The sequence below is a fragment of the Stegodyphus dumicola genome, chromosome 2 (assembly GCF_044657685.1).
Source record: "Stegodyphus dumicola isolate Sdum_Otavi_A_Nest chromosome 2, ASM4465768v1".
NCBI classification, from domain to species: Eukaryota; Metazoa; Arthropoda; class Arachnida; order Araneae; family Eresidae; genus Stegodyphus; species Stegodyphus dumicola.
The window spans coordinates 143,824,044-143,843,495 of record NC_140769.1 but is presented as its reverse complement, the minus strand read 5'-3'; the positions used below and the strand labels follow the sequence as shown (position 1 = coordinate 143,843,495).

Sequence of the window (19,452 nt, the reverse complement as noted above, 5' to 3'; positions counted from 1 at the left end):
ATTTAGAGATTTGCACTCGTCGCACGTTTCAATTTTTAGTCACGGTCGAAGATGTGACAGAATGCAGAATGTGACACGCATGCAGATGGCGTAATAGATGACTTGAACTCTCAGAAGAACCATAAAATCATCGAATAATCACAATATATCTTTATTATTTTGCGATTTCGCTGTTCAGACATCATATTGAATTTTTATGAATGTAAATAATTTTTAAATACGTATTCACATTTTTTAAACAGACGTAGTTTATTTAGTCAGCAGTAAACGAGTATTCAATTATTCAGCAGCAGCAATGCGTACTACCTGCGGTCATATTTATAAGCCGGAAAGTCTAGTGAGTTGCGTATTCTCGAATAGGAGATGCGTTTACTTATGACCCTATTGCTTCCAATTAAATTAAATAATTTTTTAATGTTTTATATTTTACACCTATGTAGTCTATTTTACGCATTTTCGCTAGAGAAAGGACACAGCCTAATTATCCAAAATTGCCCAATACTCGGATAGTCTGTGATTCTGTTTAGCCAGGAGTTTTACTGCACTACATTTATTTGTTTTTCTCAAACATTTTCGCATAAACGTTTAAAATAATTAAACATAGTTATGCTAATTATGAACGCGAGCAACTTAGTATATAAAATAATAAATTTCTGTTTTTATGAAGTCGGTAATAAAGCTTACATAATGTAGTTTCTTATCAGATTACCACAGACGGACTCGTGCACATAGTGAATTGGCCTTTCAGGAATCAGCATCCATTCTCCGGAGACCATCCGAGAGGGCACAGCCCCCGCGGTTCCCATTAGGCCATGACATAAATTATACCGGACGTAACCCCGACGGCAGCCACAAGTGCAGACGAAGATGAAACACAGTCTGAAATGTCGGTCTACCAAAGAGAACCAAAGGGGACCAAACTCACAAGGACAGCCATAATATCTAACAATGTTGCGACCCAACAACCAAGGGGCAGACAAGAGAGTACCAGTACGGTCCCTGCCGAGCCTGAACCATCCCCAAATGAACTGAGGTTCTAATACTGTGAAGACTAATTATATACCCCCGTGGTCGAGACTGCCTAAGTACAGATCTTAGCCAGTACTTTCAAGGAATTCTCCTGAGTCAACTCCCAGGGGGTAGCAGCATCTGAGAAATATAGTAATTTGGCCGACTGAAGTAAGGAATTAAAATAGTAGAAAGTAGATGACGCCATGGTAAGGGAGAGATACTTTGAGAATTTTGTTCTCATACTGGCCACAGCAGGAAATTTGTTATTCTTCTGTTACTAGTTCCTTAGTGAGTCCCAAACAGGCCTGGCGAAGGTGAAAAACATCAGGGAAGTTTTCTACAGGGGAGGCAGAAATAAATGGAGGAAAGAGTGGGAAGCACCTTGCTTCTTTTAGAGAAGAGTGATGGATGGAGAGGTCCAGAAAGCCGTCTGCTAATCACATGAGGAGGAGTGACGAATCAGGAACATTAGATCACAAAATTACAGTCTATGTGTTGTAGTACTGAATGAATTCCTAGAACGAGTAAAAAATGAGAAAATAAAATCTACGATTGAGGGAAGTCAGTTCGTGAGGTTCCGCTTTCCGATTGGTTTGGAGCTGGTCACGGAGGTCATAATGCAAAACATGTGCAGCGAACGGTCTGATTTTCTTATCCTTTCTTCTTATCTTACACTGTTTCGGACCTGGCTGGAGTTCCTGCTGCAGAAATGGCTGTGGAGAATGATTTGGCTAAGTCGAAAACAAAGCTATGGCGGCAGATAATTTGCAGCCATAGCTATGTTTTCCGAGTAGCGTAGTTATGTAGTAGAAGAGGCTCATACTACTTGTATGAGCCTTTTCTAATTTGGTTTTCAATTCCTTTAACAGAGGGAGAGTCATCTCTGGTTGTGCTTTACTCCTGCTGTTGCTTATAACGCGGTCCGCGTAAGTGACCCTTTTTACACTAATGCCGACCGGGGCTTAGGGTAGAAAGCACACCCTTTGAAATTGGCTGTGTGGTTCAAGCCGCAGTGACAACAACGAGGAGGATCCTTTTTAGGCTTTGCATAGTCTCTTGACTCGTGATCGAGTCCACACTTCCCACATCTGGGCGTATGGCGGCACTGGCTCTGAGCATGAAAAAAGACCTGGCAGCGGAATTACTGCGTGTAGGAGAGAGAAAAACATGACCGTCTGATTAACATCTCGCCGCTCAACTGATACAGTGGCCAATAACGTAAACGCCACCAGGGGTGACCAGTAATCTTAACTTTTTCAAGATAGACTTAACAGTTTAATGTCATCCTCGCAGATGCTATCCACTGTAACAGCCAAGCCGTGCCTAACGGCATTTATTGAAATTGTAATAAAACAATGGTACCTAGAGCCATCTTGTTTTGAGTAACATACGTCTCCATCCGAATATGGGAATCTGGAAGCCCAAATTTGGAATTTGTTTTATTACCCATTTTATATTTTGTAAAGCATTTAAGTTTTCGATTGACAAACTCGACGATTTCGAAGCGAGCAGTGGCAACATCGTACGAAAAAAAAAAATATCACCAGCGCGCGAGGCTCTGTATCTCGGAAATTCTAAAGATATCCTCATTTTAAAATTATTTTGCGATATTGCTGTTGAATTTAATTTTATGGTTTAAGTGCGAAGAACATGATATTTAATAAATAGAAGTAACACACAAAACGTTAAAAAAAACACCCCTATGGGATTAATATAAAATTTCCTTTCTTTTTTTATCATTTTATTTCCTTTTCTTTTTATATAACATTTAGTTACTTATCAAGAAATGATTTTCAGAAATTTCACATCTTAGTCATAAAGGACCTTTAAAAATGTGCAAGTCATTAAATATAAAGACGTAGTGTAGTAACACTTCGTAGGTTATCTTGGAATTTTGTAAATTCAGTAGCAATCGGGGTGACGCAAAATAATGTAAACTTCCGAACTGTACTTTATTCAGAAATTCTGCATCTGATCCCATCAAGGACCTTTAAAATTTGCAGTATCATTAAAAATAAAGAAGCACTTCAGCACTTTTTTCCTTATTTTTGCAAGATTTTCTTGCAGTTTTATAAGTTCAGCAGCAATACTGCTGTCTTACATTCGCAAAAACATTTTCTTTATTCATATTTTCATCCCATTATCTTTACATCGTTTTTCCACTGAATAAAAACTATGTTGGGAAACTAACGCCACGTTAAGATTTTTATGGACAGGAGTATATTGTCTTCGTGTTTATGAGTTTCAAACGGTGTTAATTACCTTTTTCTTATGCCTCGCATTTTAAAATGAATATATTTAAATAAATAAATATCCCCCCTTTCATTCTGAACTTGTCCCCTTGTTATGAGTTAACCTTATCCTTTTTGCATACTTTCACCTTCGTGTTGTAGATAAAATATATTAACTAGCTAAGTTATATAGTATCTGTATTATAAAAATATAAGAACTTTTACCTTACGTTACAAAACCAGATAACATTCGTTCTTATTTTCTTAAATCCCACTATGAACAGGGCCCACCAGCGGCTGAGCTATAACGTCGATGAACATTGGTAGTTTGGTCTGCAGTTCGAATCACAGCGAACGTGGCTTTCCAACATGTGTAATGTGTATGCGAACTAGCCTCCCATAGAAAGTCCTTCTCGTAGGCATCCCTTCCCTTAGGACCTAATATGAACAAAGTCTTACTAGGAATTAAGCCAAACAGAATGCAATAATTTCAAAAGCTAACGTTTTATAGATGTCGTAGAGTACTGTTTGCTGCCTCGTTTAAATTCAGTTGCCAAAGTCTTCCATAAAAGCCGAGAAAATAGCTTAAAAATCGCGAAAACCAAAAACATTGCTCAAATCTACATATAAATAATAAAAATAAAAAATAAAAAAGGAAACCTGAAAGGTTTCAGACTTTAAGTTACGTCCAAAAGGGGGCGTTTTTTAACATTTTGTGTGTTATCTTTATTTATCAAATAGCATGTTCTTCGCACGTAAACCATACAATTCATTTCATATAACAAACATACCATGGCATATCTGTTATAACAAAATTCTAGGATCGAAAATTTTAGCAGTAGCTATGGCTGCGACTTAAAATTTTGGAGAAAATATGTTATTGAATATTTTATCTAAAATGTTAAAGCGTAGGCAGTGGCGTATAAATAGGTAGGCAAGATTAGGCAATGCCTAAGCGCTCATTAATTTCTGATTTTTTTAATATTCGAAAAACGATAATAAATTAATAAATTTCTTGCTGATCCATCTTTAATATTTTGTACGTATAAATTTAATTTTAAATTTTGCAAATAAATTATGTTATTAATTCTAGAGATTTTCGCATTTTCTTTTTGAATAATGTTAAAATTAGAAACAAAACTGAGTGCCCTTTCAGCCTTTTTCTTGTTATTAATTCCAATTTTCTTGGGTATGGAATTCTTTCGTTTATAGGTAGATGTAGTTAAAAAGTTACAAAAACGCCCCTTTGGACGTAATATAAAATCTGAAAGCTTTCATATTTTTTTAAATAGGGTCTGTAATAAAAAACATTAGTTTGATATATTAGTAACTAGCGGAAGTACGCGATGTCAGTTAAGTTAGGATTGAGAGTAATGCATCTAACAACAGAGAGAACGATACCGCTACTACGATTCATAGTCGTACATTTTTCAGTCTGATGAGATATGGAACCCACTTAAAAAATTTTCATAGAAAAATAAGCTGATTCTCTCTCATTATATCAGCAACACTGGCCCGCAGTTGATAATGATTTTCGTCTTTCTAATCACATAATCGTAAAAGCTCAAGTTCCATCAAATATTTCACCTATATTCAATTTGAGTCGATTGAATGTGGCAAAAAAATAGATCATAATTAATCAGAAATCAATAACGCGAACAAACACACGAAAAGGCATTTTTCTTTACATGTATAGATTATGTAAACTTAAAAATTTTTTATTAACAAACTCTACGATAAAAGCGAGCAGTAGCAACCCTTTTCGAAATAAAGCACTTTTATCTCAAGCAATAGATTGTTGCCACTCGGAAAAATGAGCGCGAAAATTAGCGCTGTCAGAGTTTTGAATTAATATTTTGGCTGATTAAACTCGTACGAAGATGGGAATAATATTTAAGATGATGGGAATTAATATTTTGGTTGATTAAACTCGTACGAAGTTGGAAATAGTCGAAATGCTTTTTCCACGAATTTTTGAAATCGGGAATAATAATATATTTAAATGTTTGGCAATGCCATTTTTATTTCCTCGTAAAACTTAGAATTTTTTTATTAACAAACTCTAGGATTTGAAAGCGAGCAGTGGCAACAATTTTCGAAATAAAGCAGATTTGCATCTCCAGCTTGCGAAACTGTTGCCGCTCAGAGAAATGAAGGCGAAAATTAACGTTTTTCCGAGAATTTAATTAATATCTCTAATTTTTTTTATTTTTATTTATTTATTTATTTATTTTATTTTTAAGAAAAAGTGGACGTCAATCTTTTCCAGGAACCAGAAAAGAGTTGTAGAATGTTTGTTGACAATAGCTATAGTAGTGACTGAGTAATTAGCGAACAAACACACGCAAATATTTTCTTTATATATATATATAGATTATACCAGCTGCATATACCAATAAAAAGTATAATAAGCATACAAATTATTAAAAATGCTCATTCATTGCTTCATTAAGAATATTCACTCATTGCTTCTAAATCGATCATTTCGTTAAACAGTTACAGTAGAAAGCATAAATCAGTGGTTCTCAATCTTTTTTGTCAAATGCATCTCTTTCACCGCTGCTAACAGTGGTGAAAGGAATGCATCATTCCTTCTTCGTTCCAAAACTCTTGCCTTTTCGCAGATGAGGTGAAAAAACCAAATTTTGTAGATAGAGTTTATGAGTTTTTACTTTTCTAGTCTTGTGTTGAATATAAATACTGAAAAAAAGGATACTTTTATTTGAACAATGCCCCTTCCCCTGTGTTTTGTATAAGGAAAGGGTTAAATGTAAGCATAAAAATGATGAAAATTTTTACGGTGGTCACCTCTTAAAGTGCCCAGTAATTCTGAGTATTTCGATGTGAGAAGACTGACACGCTCACCTACAAAGTTATCTTTTCTAGTGAACAAAAACCTCCGAAGCAACTCTAAAAAATGGCAGATAAGAGGAATTAAGACATATAAGTGGGAAAAGGGAGCAGGAAACTTTCATTGTTAAAAAAAAATAATAAGATGCAACTCCTTAAATACTAATACGAGCATCTGGAAACTTGTGTGTAAGAGAGTATCATAAATAAATTAAACATTTATTATTTTTTATAAATTAAACAAAAAATGTATAGTAAATGTTGACAAATACCAAAACATGAATAAAATATTTTAAGATCATAAACTAAATAAAGTTGATACAAAAAAAAAAAATTGTAAGATTTCAGATATAAAATTACGTGCAAAGGAGTTTTTTTTTTTTTTTTTTTTTTTTTTTTTTTACGTTTTGTGAGTTACCTTTTTTTATGAAATACTAGCAGCTTCGCTGCCAGCTTTCGTCTGGCTTTTAAATGTACCGGCAAAATGGCTGAAGGAAAGACCAAACGTTAAATTTAAAACCTGCGTAGACTTTTACTCTGCAGAACAACTTCATAAAAAAAAGTTATTACGTATAACAAAATTACAATGAAATGAGCAATATCCCTTAATACAAATATTAATTATTCTAATAAATAAATTAACCAACTTTCCTTTTCAAAATCTTAAGAACTCAAATGGTATAAAGGAGGTTAAGAAGAGGTTAAGAACTTTGTTTCCTAAAAAAATCACTCAAAGCTTTTCAATATCTTACAAACAGTGAAATAAGCAAAAAATAACATGAAAGCAACTCAAAAAACATAAAATTCTGCGCAGAATTTTACTCTACAGAACAACTTTAACAAATAATAATAATAATAATAATGTATTATATATATATATATATAAATGACAATGAAATATGCCAATCTCTTAAAAACAGTGACATACGAAATATGATGAAAAATTGTTGCCAAACCCATATTTCTAAAAGAATGAAACTATTCAAAATGATGTGATTTCATCAAAAATCTATCAACAACAATAAGAAAGGAAAACTGTTGCCAAAATCACATTTTTAAAGATGTGAGATATGAGAAGGGTACTTGGAAGCTTCATTAAAATTTTTTTTAAAAAATACAAAATATTATCATTTTTCCAAAATTCTTTTTGTAAAAGCAGTCGCGAGGATGAAAGTTTAACGCGTCTAAAAATTAAAAAAAAAAAAAAAAAAAAACTGTACATTTTTAAAAATAAACTTTTTTAAAAAAAATCCCGTTGAAAAGGTGTTAAGCTCACTTTCTTAAATAAATTCGTATTTAATCGATTTATTGAAACACGAAATTTATTTTAAGTTCGTAAAATAGCTAAGCGCCTACGTTTCATGACGATGTGAAAATGGAGTGTGTAGAGTAAAATCTTGCTTTCTTATAGCCCATTATGTCTCAAAATGACGCGATTTCGTCACAAAACATAAAATAAAAAGAATTCGAATTTCGAAAAAATCGCTTCGAGGTGCACTGGCTCTTGTCTAGATGCATCCTATGTACCAAATTTCGTAGCCCTGGGTCTATTAGCTTACGCGCAGCGCGAACGAAAGACACAAAGACACACACACAGACAGACTCTTTCTTTTATTATATGTAGAGATCATGTTCTATGTACTCAAACAACGAAATTCAGTTCAACAGCAATATCCCAAAATAATTTTAAATGATCCTATCTTTCCTATCTTTAGAATTTCCCATACACAGTCTCGCGCGCTAAAATAACAATGTTTTTTTTTTTTTTTTTTTTTTTTTTTTTTTTTTTTTTTTTTTTTCGTACATTGTTAACATTGCTCGCTTTGTAAGCGATGAGTTTGTTAATCAAAAATTCGTTGAAGTGTTACAAAATCTGAAATCGATAATAAAACAAATTTCAAATTTAAATTAGGGCTTCCACATGCCCATATTCTATGGAAGATTACGTTATTCAAATTTGGATGGCTCTAGGTACCGCTGTTTTATCACAATGCGAGAAACATACATACATTCATACAAATTCTTAATTATTTAATTTCTTTAAATCTAATACAGGACGATAATGTTTGGTGGAAACAATTTGAAACGTGAAACGACGCTTATCCTGAATCGATGCAAAATGCTAAAAAGAAATTAATAATTCTTCTGGGCAAATTGCCCCTTTGGTCTAATAAAGTTAAACTAAATATAGATAAATGAAAGCGTCCCCCTTCTCTGAAACTACGAAATTGCCCCAGAGAAGAATTCTCAGCTACTTGATAACCCTTGGTGTAAGCGTAACCACCGGGAAAACGGTGTAAGTCATACCACATCGAATAAAAACAGAGCTGCCGTTTGACAATCGAGCTAACGATTTTAATGCAGGTCATATACATGTATTCCATAGGGCATGTATTTCACAGATCATGTATTCCATAGGGCGTACCAAGGTTTGCCAAGCCTCGTGGAGGACACATGCGTCTTAAGATTATGCCACAAATGTTTATAACATAAAATTAATGTGAATTAAGGAAATGAAAATATGCGGCTTAAAGGAAGTTTGTCTCTTAAATTTAAGTTTGCTTAAAATTACGAAACGAAAGTCAGCCTAGGCATACTAATTAACGAAAGTCAGCCTGGGCGTACTAATTAACAAAAGTCAGCCTAGGCGTACTAAAATCTTCGAGACGAACTAATTAAGAATTCTTGCTAGCAAGAAAAAGAGCTAAAATTAAACAGACTTACCACAAGAACCGAAGCGCAAAATAATCAGGTAATATTTTGAAGAAACTTTCTGACATAGGAATCACACGGCAAACAGTGGAGACACTGGTTACTATGTCAGTTCTGCTGTCAACTACGGAAGGTTGAAAATGAAAAGGAAAGGAATTTATAGTTGTGGTATGCAGACACTTGGCATTGGAGATCGAGTGCAAAATGACTAAGTAAATTTGTAAATAGACGTTTCGTATTTGACGGTCATGTGACTTTACAAGTAGATATTTCGAATATACACTTACGTATTCACATCGTACTGTAAAGGCCTTTATTTTCGCGAGGCTTTAATTTTCGCGATTTTCGTGAACTTGTCGTAATCGCAAAAATTTAAGCCTCGCGGAATACTTTTTTTTTTTTTTTTTTTTCCCAACTTTCTCAACTTAAGTACTTCTGAAATTTTTCAACTTTCGGTTCTGTTCATATAAAATTCGCGAAATTTTCACCTAGCGAAGTCACCGATGCATTCATTTTCGCGAAAATTACGGCCTGCGAAAATAAGGACCTTTACGGTAATCATTTAGCCGTATAACCGTCGGTGATATCCGCCTAATTAATTTCTAAATAAATTAAATATTAATTAATTCTGTTAATGAATCACAACTTGAATTAGAATAGACACTTTCTTTAACTGCAAGGACACAGCGGAAAAAAAAAAAAAAAAAAAATCTGAAATGTTTCAGATTTTAAATTATTTCTAAAGGGCCGTTTTTTTAACATTTTCTCTGTTACCTTTATTTATTAAATATCAAGTTCTTCGACCATAAAATTCAGTTCAAGAGCAATATCACAAAATAAGTTTAAATTGAGCATATCTTTAGAATTTCCGGATACGCAGTCTTACGCGCTGGAGATAAAATGTTTTTTTACTGTACAACATCGCCATCGCTCGCTTTGAAATCCTTGAGTTTGTTAATCAAAAATTCGTTAAAGATTTACAAAGCATGAAATCGATAATAAAACAAATTCTAAATTTCAAATTTGGGCTTCCACATGCCCATATTCGCAGCAGGATTACGTCATTTTAAAATTCGTTAGCTCTATGTACCGTTGTTGTATGATAATGCAAGAAATATATATACATTTATGCAGATTTTTCATTATTTAATTTCTTCAAATATAATGCAGGACTCTAACATTGGGTGGCAACAGTTTGAAAAGTGAAACGGACATTTATAGTGAACCAACGCAAAATCGCAAAAAGAAAACCATAGTACTTCAGAGACAAAGCCCCTTTGGACTATAAAAAATGGGACAGTTCTATATCTTCCGATCTACTGACCCCATTGGCGAAATTCAATTTGCGTTTTTCATGCTTCGAAAGCGAAAGGATATGTATGAGATTTACAAACAGCATTGTTCTAATACAGATATTTTAACACAAAATGGGACTTTTTCTGAAAAGACATGCCAATGTGTTTCCATATTTCGATTTTACGACTCAAGTTATGCCAAATTGCCAAGTTTTGTAAAAATCGCACGACTAGTTTTTAAAAAATAATTAGCTCTCAAAATTTTGCCTCCTCGATGTTAATTGCATTTGGTCTATATATATATATATGTGTGTAATAATAAAATTCCATAGTCAAGAATACGACATATAAGAATACCAACTCCCGTTCAATGAACAATAATTAATAAATAAATACGAAGGTGTTTCGTCTTTACTCGAGCAATAAGGCTGTTGTATCTCTCATCATACAGCGAGGATAAGTCTGGCAACAGCTGCAGGAAGAAAAACTTGGCAGTGCTGGAATGGCAACAGCGGATGATATTCTATAGTTTTTAGATATTTTGATTTTGAGTCGATGTTTTTTTGCGTCTTTTGCGATACTATTGCGTCACCACATTTGAGTTTTGGGTGAATGAAATGAATCCGCTGTCCCGCTGCAGATATTAGTAAAATATATTTAGAAAATTAGCTGCGTTGGAAGGATGAAACCTTGTGTTTGAATTTGCGGTAATTTTCCTCCCTAAGTTGCGTCGAGTTCAGAATATTATGCCAGGCTTATTCACGCTAGTGCAGATAAGTTCAAATTTTGTTATTGTGTTTATAGTGCATAACTTGCAAATATATGAATAGAAGGTGCTACTTTGGTAGACGGTTGCACGGAAATTTGGCGATTTGTTGGCGATTTTTCTTTTGGCGAGTAATACAACTTATGGTAAACCCATTGATGGATAAGTTATTTATGGTAACCGATACTTTGTTGTCATTTTATTTAAAAAATAATGTGTTTTATTGTGCATAAATTCCGTGTTTTAAATATTATTTATGGCTTCTAAATATTAAAAATCAATTTAATTTTGCATTTTTATTTGAAATAAAAATTTTATTGTTTATCATATTTTATGAAATTGTATATTGTGGATGATGTAGCCAATGACGTCACCTTACTTTAAAAGTAATTGGTTTTTATATGTATAAATTTAATCTAATGTTTTAAACATTATTTATGGCTGTTAAATATTAAAATACAATTTAATTTTGCATTTTTTAAAAAAATGATTTTATTATGTATGAATTTTTAAATAATTTTAATTCTAGGCGTGATGTAATAAGCTCTCTGATTGGTTATAGAATATTTGTGCATTAACGAGCTATAATCAGCTCCCTGATTGGTTACTGAAAATTTGTGCATTTCCGCGCCGTTTTAAAATTTAATTCATATCTTCGAATTCCTTGAAAGATGTCTTCAAAGATGTTATTTAAATTATGATGCCGATTTTTTTTGTGGTACTTATCAATAAGCAATAGGTTAAATGACTAAAAAAATGTAAGTACATATTTTTCCTTTATTTTATAATTGTATACTTCAGTTTTGTTGAAAAAATTAATACACTATTTTCAAAAATTGCTGAGATAATTATTGTCCATATGTTTTAATGTTAATTATATTCTATATAACGTATTTTAAAGTATTTGAATTTAATAATATTCTAATTCTTTCAAATGTTGGTATGATGGTTTTTAATTCGATATTCAATTTCAGTAATATTTTAATCTAATGAAACGTTGGCACAATGTTTTTATAGCGGTGTTTTTATTCTCTTTGCTATATGAAAGTAATAGTAACCTTACTTTACTATTTTATTCTCATAGTAAATGTATTTATTTACCCTTGCTGCCATCTTAAAAAAGGGCATTTTCAACAAAAAATTAATCCATTACTTTTAACGATATTTTTTTTTTTTTTTTTTTTTTTTTTTTTTTTTTTTTTTTTTAAGTTTTGAATACTTTACTATGCGTAAAAACAGCGTTTTTCAAGATGGCTGACGTTTGTAAAAATAGCGCCAACAATTGTGCCAACGTAAATCGCCAAACATCCGTGCAACCGCCTACCAAAGTAGCACCGAATAGAATTGTATTAAATAAACAATTTAAATTCTGGAATGGTGTTTAAAATTTTAGATGTAGAATATTCACATTGCTATGTCGGAGCTAGTGGCAGTCAGGTGTAAAGTAAAATTGTTTTTGCTCCACGACATAACAAAATGGCGAGCCTGCCAGGATTGCGATCCTGATTCGAATGTGTTGGGATTATTATATTAATATAGTTGAGAAAGTATTGTGTTTGCTATATTATATTATTGTAGAAGTAAATATTAATTTAAGTGTTATTTGGAAACGTAATGCGTTTTATCGTCTGCAATGTTGAATTTCGTATTTGTATTCGAATTAGTTTCAATTTTCAATTGAAATGCTATGCGCCAAATCGTCTGCAGTGTAAACGTAGAAAAAGTTATGCGTCAAATCTTCTACTGTGATATTCAAAATAATTTTGTTTTGCTGTATTATGAATATTATGACATATTGTTATTCATTTTTATTATATTGAGTTATATTTTTGGAATTGCTGAGTAAAGACTTTTTGAGGATTTATCGGATTGATGATAACATTACAGATTTTTGAGTTTTAAGTGGGTCTGCATTTAAAAATAAAAATGGATGTTGATATGTTGAAGAAAAAGCGTGCAACGGCACGCAGTGCCTTTACTAGGACGGCTAAGATTCTAAAAATCGAACTTTGTAAAGATGTTCAAGCAGATAGAGATGTATTGAAAGACAAAATTTTGAAGTTGCAGATGATAATTGCTGAGTTGAGATCTTGCGATTCAGAAATACTAGATTCAATGATTAAGGGAAAAGCCGCTGAAGATGATCTGGAAACAGAGGTCATAGGCTGCGAAGAATATTCAGATGAGTTTATCACACTTAATCGTCGGGTGAAAGAGAATATAGATAATGCGGTTGACCGTAGTGTCAATACGAGTTCTAACACGGATAGTAGCATAAGTGCTTCTAATGGAAAACGGTACAAGTTGCCGAAAATTCAAATTAAAAAATTCGATGGACAATTATTAAGTTACCTTACATTTTGGGGTCAATTTAAAAAGATCCATGAGGATAAGGAGCTTAATGACGTTGACAAATTCCATTATTTAGCTCAATCAATGTTACCCGGAACTCGGGCTAGTGAGTTGATAGATAGTTATCCTTTAACGGCTGAAAATTACCCGAAAGTCATTTTTGCGTTTGAGGAGCGTTTTGAAAACAAGGAAATTTTAACTGAGATATATGTGAGGGAATTGTTAAAATTAATTATCCAAAATGTACGCTCACAAGGGAAGGATCGGTTGCCGCTAGTGTCACTGTTTGACAAAATCGAATCCCATCTCAGATCTCTAGAGTCTTTAGACTTAGCCCTGGATACTAATGTTTCCTGGTTATATCACATGGTCGAGTCTTGTCTGTCTGCTGAGATGCTTCGAGTATGGCAGAGAAGCGTTTTGTTCAGTAAAGAAGGATCACGTCTCACAAATCTCCTGGAATTTTTGCGTAAAGAGGTCGAAGGAGAGCAGAGAGTTAAACTAGCCAGGTCTGGATTTGAAATTTCTTCTACTTCGCGCAATGAACATTCTAAAGATGTAAAAGTTAAGACCAAAAAACCAATCGCTAGCGCAGCAAGTCTAGTTGCTGTCAAAGAACAAAAATGTGTTTTTTTCGGAAAATCTCACGAAAGCAAAGAATGTTTCACAGCTCGATCGATGAGCTTAAAGGAAAGATTAGACAAATTAAGAGAATTAAAATGCTGCCTCCGCAGTCTTAAACCAGGGAATTTTGCGAAGAAGTGTCCACAGTTTATTCAATGCTATTTGTGTAGGCGATCTCACCCTATAATTTTATGCCCTCAGGTATCAGAAAACAATGCTGACAATAAGGAAAAACGAAACGAGTCAGTAATGGTACAAAGTACAATGTCCTCTCCTTTATGTATGAATGAAGTCACTCTTATGACTTTAATGGTTGAAATAGTTGTAGGCACTGTAAAGGAGGTGGTCAGGTGCCTCTTGGATTGTGGATCCCAACGATCTTACGTTTTACAATCCACAGTTGAAGCTTTAAATCTGAAAAGCACTTCCTCTGAGACTTTAACTCACGCGTTATTTGGCGGAACAAGGACTGAGTCAAAAATTCACAAGAGATATTCTATAGGTCTAAGCCCGGTTGGGAAAAACAAAGTGTACCAATTTAGTTTTCTGGATCAAAATACCATTTGTGGAGGCATACCACGCATACCTAAAGGACCGTTATTGAAGAAATTAAAAAGACACAGAATTTGGATTTCAGATGTCGCTGAGGGTCACTCGGAAATAGAAATCCTCATGGGGAGTGATATTTATGGGCAAATACTTACTGGTGAAGTAATTCAGCTTGAGGGTGGTTTGACAGCCATAAATACTAAACTGGGATGGAAGCTGTGCGGGGAATCGAAAGGAACGATTATCCAAAGTTTTGAGGGTACCCCATCTATGTTAGTAACTAATCTTCTTATTCAAGACATGGAACCTTCCTTTATGTGGAAGTTAGAAACTATCGGCATTGCAGATGATGCGCAAAGCATTTCCAGGGTCGCAGAAGATCAAGCAGCGAAAGAGCAGTTTCTTAGGGGCTTTCGCAGAACCGGAGATGGTAGATATTGCATGAGTTTACCTTGGGCTCTAAAATACCCTCTTGATATTCCCTCTAACTGGCATATTGCAGAAAAGAGGCTCTTTGCTACTACGAGAAAATTGAGAAAATTAAATAAATTTGCTGAGTATAGTACAGTATTTAACGAATGGCTAGCGGAAGATGTCATAGAAATTGTCCCAAAATCAGTAAAGAATGACGGAGGGCATTATTTACCACACCATCCAGTAATAAAATTAGGTAGCCTTACTACCAAGATTAGGCTTGTATTCGACGAGCGAAGTCGTTGGTTCGCTTTCGCTAAATGATTGCTTGATAAAAGGTCCAAACCTTGTAGAAATCTCAGCCATTCTAATGCGGTTTAGGGAAAAGGCAATTGGTGTAACATCCGATATTAGGCGGGCCTTTTTACAGATTAAGGTAAAGCATGAAGATCAAAATTACTTAAAGTTTTTGTGGTGGGTAAATAATAGAATTAAAGTGTTTCGTCACAAGAGGGTTGTTTTTTGGGTTAACTAGTAGCCCCTATTTATTGGCAGCTGCGATTTCATTTCATTTGTCCCACGTTTCACCTGAATTCAAAGCTGTTGCGAATAAACTTGCCAAATCATTTTATGTTGACAATTGTGTCACGTCAGTCGATAAAAACGAAGAGATAAAGGTTTTTATGAGCCAGTCGATTACTATTATGGCAGAAGCCAAAATGGATCTTCGAATGTGGACTGTTAATCAATATGGTGATCAAGAGCTAGCAGCTGAAGATAGTGTAATGTATTTTGCAGTAATTTACAAAACAGACAATCTTCTTAGTAGAACATAAATTTTATTTCTAGTTCTCGGTGATAGACAAATTTTATACAATTCTTAAGTGGCAAAATTTTAATACTACTCCTAGCTGCAAAATCTTCAGAATAATAATCTTTTTAAACAATATCTCTCGTTGCTGAGTAACGGTTTGATACAAATATGTCGTTGCCACTTCAACAATAATTATACTTATTTATTAAATAACAAGATATTACAACCTCTCCCCCTCCAGATAAACTTTAATTTATATTTTTATAAATTAAAGTTTACGTTTTTTTTTTTTTTTTTTTTTTTTTTTTCAAAACAATATCAGCACAATACAGAATTGAAATACAAGATATAACATAATAAGATACACTGAGGAAGAGAGGAAGGAACAAAATATTTTTTTATCTACATAGAGAAACAAATTATTTAATCAGGCCAGGGAGTACGACTTAATGCGTCTACATTTTTATGGTTTTTACCACTTCGATGAACGATCGTGTAATTGAGGGGTTGTAGTACCAGTGGCCATCTCATAAGTCGTGGATTTAGACTCACATTATTTTTGAGCCAAACTAAGGGATTATGATCGGTCATGATGAGGAATTTAGTATGCCCGTCTAAATAACATTTAAGTTTCTTTACAGCAAATATTATGGCGGCGCATTCCTTTTCTGTGGTACAGTACATTTTTTCAGTTTCTGTAAACTTCTTACTGAAGTATAATACTGGATGTTCATTGTCTCGTTCATCTTTTTGAGCTAAAATGACACCCATACCAGATTTTGACGCATCAGTTTGCAAAATAAACTCCTTATTGAAATCAGGTGCATGTAGTATAGGCCTTTGAGACAGTTTCTCCTTTAGCTCTTCAAATGCTTTTGTGCACTCTTCTGTCCGTATTTTCCCTTTCTTTAAGTTTCCTTTCAAAGTTTCTGTTAAAGGTGCTGCGATAGACGAGAACATGGGAATGTAATGATTATAATATCCCGCTAACCCTAAAAATGCTCTGACTTGACTTTTTGTGGATGGCACTGGAAAATCAAGAATAGCTTTTACTTTCACTTCACTTGGCATTCTTATACCACGACCTACAATATGTCCTAGATATTTTACTCTATCTTGAGCAAATTTACATTTTATTGGTTTAATAGTTAAACTAGCGTCCTTTATTTTGGACAAAACGGCTTTCAGGTGACTTAGATGTTCTTCCCAGGTGTTTGAAAAGATTGCCACGTCATCTAAATATGGAACAGCAAAGTTTTCACAACCGTGAAGGATTTCGGCCATCATTTTACTAAATGAAAATGGTGCATTTTTAAGTCCGAAAGGCATCCGTAGAGGTCTAAATGTGCCAAAACGTGTAACAAAAGTGGCTAAACTTTGAGCATTAGGTGTTAAAGGTATTTGCCAGTATCCCTTTGTTAAATCCAAAAGAGTTATATATTTTGCGCCTGCTACCGTTTCTACTCGTTGTTCGATGTTAGGCAAGGGGAAGAATTGTGTTTTAGTCAATTTATTCAATTTTCTATAGTCGATACAAGGTCTTGGATCCCTCCCTGCTACTTCTACTAAAATCATAGGAGAAGTGTAATCTGAATCTCCTATTTCAATTATTTTATGCTGAAGCATTTTATCGATTTCTGTTTTTAATATATCCGTTTGCCTAGGAGACATTCTGTATGGTTTACAGTGGATTAGGGTGTTTTCTGTCAATTGAATATCATGCGTTATTAAATGAGTTTTTCCAGGTTTATTAGAAAAGATTTTTGAAACCTTCAGCAGCATATCATGCAATTCTTGAATCTGTTGTTCATTTAGCTTATCACTTAAGGAGCTGTTTTCTTTGATGTCCTCAAAATCGAACAATGTTGGTTCAGAGTCAATTGTTGGGAAATTTTCCTCCATATCATCAATTTCAGACTGATCTTCTGTAATCATAAGGTTAACCGATTCTGCTCGTCTATGATAGGGTTTTAGCATGTTAACATGGTAGACTTGGTTAAAGTCATTTTTTTCTTCGAAACTCACAACATAATTAGTTTCGGATAATTTCTTCTCAACTTTCCCAGGACCTTTCCATTCAACTGCTAGTCTGTTTGGTTTATTCGTTGATACAACTAATACTAAATCCCCTTCAGAGAATTCTCTTTTTATAGCTTTACGATCGTACCACACCTTTCTTTTGGTTTGCATTTCCAGCATTTTATCTGTAGCCAGCTCTTTGCATCATTTTAACCGATTTATCAATTGAAAAACGTATTCAACAACATTATTTCCTTCGTCTTCAGGATTCATCCATTGTTCATATAATAATGTTACAGGTGTTCTAAGATTTCGACCATATACTAATTCTGCAGGTGTAAATCCCGTACTCTCGTGCGTTATTGTTCTTAAAGCAAATAGAGCTGCGGGAACTTGCTTCTCCCACTCAGGGGCTGCTTCGATACATAAAACTTTTAAAATTCGTTTGATTGTTCGGTGAAATCTTTCAACAGGGTTGCTCTGCGGATGGTGTACTGAGCTTCTAGTTACTTTTATTCCAAATTTTTCTACAAATTCTATGGCTAGATTGCTCATAAAGGAGGTACCTTGATCAGTTTGTATTTCTTTCGGGAAACCCATTCTACTAAATATTTGTAACATGGCTTCAATTACTGACGTTGTGCCAATATTAGGAAAAGGTACAGCATCCGGATATTGTGAAGCTAAATAAATAGCTGTAATTAAATATCTATTGCCATTCGGTGTTATTGGTAAAGAACCTCATGCGTCAAAGTTAATTTTTGAAAATATTTCTGCAATAATTGGTACTAAAGTCAAAGGTGCTTTGGCTTTATCATTAGATTTTCCCACTCTTTGACATGGATCGCAAGTTTTAACATACTCTTCTATTTCTTTATAGCAATTAGGCCATTAAAAGTATCTTGTTAATCTATCTTTAGTTTTGACGACGCCTAAATGTCCAGATGTGCTATCATGACATAATGACTTTATTTGATCCCTATATTTTTCAGGAATAACAATTAATTCCCTTTCATTTCCATTTTTATCTATTTTCCTTTTCACCAACAATCCATTTTCTTTTACTTTGAAATCATTTGTCTTGCTGGAATTTTCATTTTTAGCTTCGTTAAGCAATGACGCTAGATCTCTGCTTTGATGCTGAGATTCAATTAATTCCTTTGAATTAACATTAATCACTTTCTTAAGCTCCTTGTCTTCCTCATCAGCTTGAGGTAAAATATCTTCGTCAGTTTCAATAAACTTTAGTTCTTCTAGTTTCTCCATTTCAATTTCTCTGCTTCGATCATCTTCATGAGATCTTTTTACTTGAGATCGTGTCAAAACTGCATTTATTTTTTCTAAATTTAAGAATGATTTACTTTTGAACATTTGAGCAGTTTTGTTACCCAATACATATCTGCCTGGATCATTTGTAACAACAGCTGCCTTTGTCTTTATATGATTAAGTTCGCAATTAATTTCAACTTCCGCTAACGGTAGACACACTAAATGGTCATTTAAAAGATATTGTACCCAGACATGTTCTCCAGTCATTTTTGCGTTATCTATGTATTTCCGAGAAATAACATCAACAGTGGCTCCTGTGTCTCGAAGAATAGGCATTTCATGCCCGTTAACTAAACCGTTAATTGTATATGTCTCTAACAAATCATCATTCGAAGATACGCAATTTACCTTTTCATTTGGTTTTAAGCGAGGACACTGAGGCTTAAAATGTTCGTATGATCCACGCTCGAAACAACGTGGTCGATACCTTTTGTCATATAAATTTTCTTGGTTCTTGTTTTGAAATTGACTTCTTTGTCGGTGATC

General features: G+C 33.8%; 1 protein-coding gene across 2 annotated transcripts in view; it reads right to left on the bottom strand.

The window, feature by feature from the left end:
- Positions 1-8,972, bottom strand: part of LOC118203338 (alanine aminotransferase 2-like) — a 149,620-nt gene extending 140,648 nt beyond the window's left edge. For both annotated transcript variants that reach the window (XM_085811172.1, XM_085811173.1), the window contains exon 1: positions 8,817-8,972. The gene's annotated coding sequence lies outside the window, so the exon portion shown is untranslated. The remainder of the gene's footprint in view (positions 1-8,816) is intronic.
- Between the last annotated feature and the right edge of the window lie 10,480 nt (positions 8,973-19,452).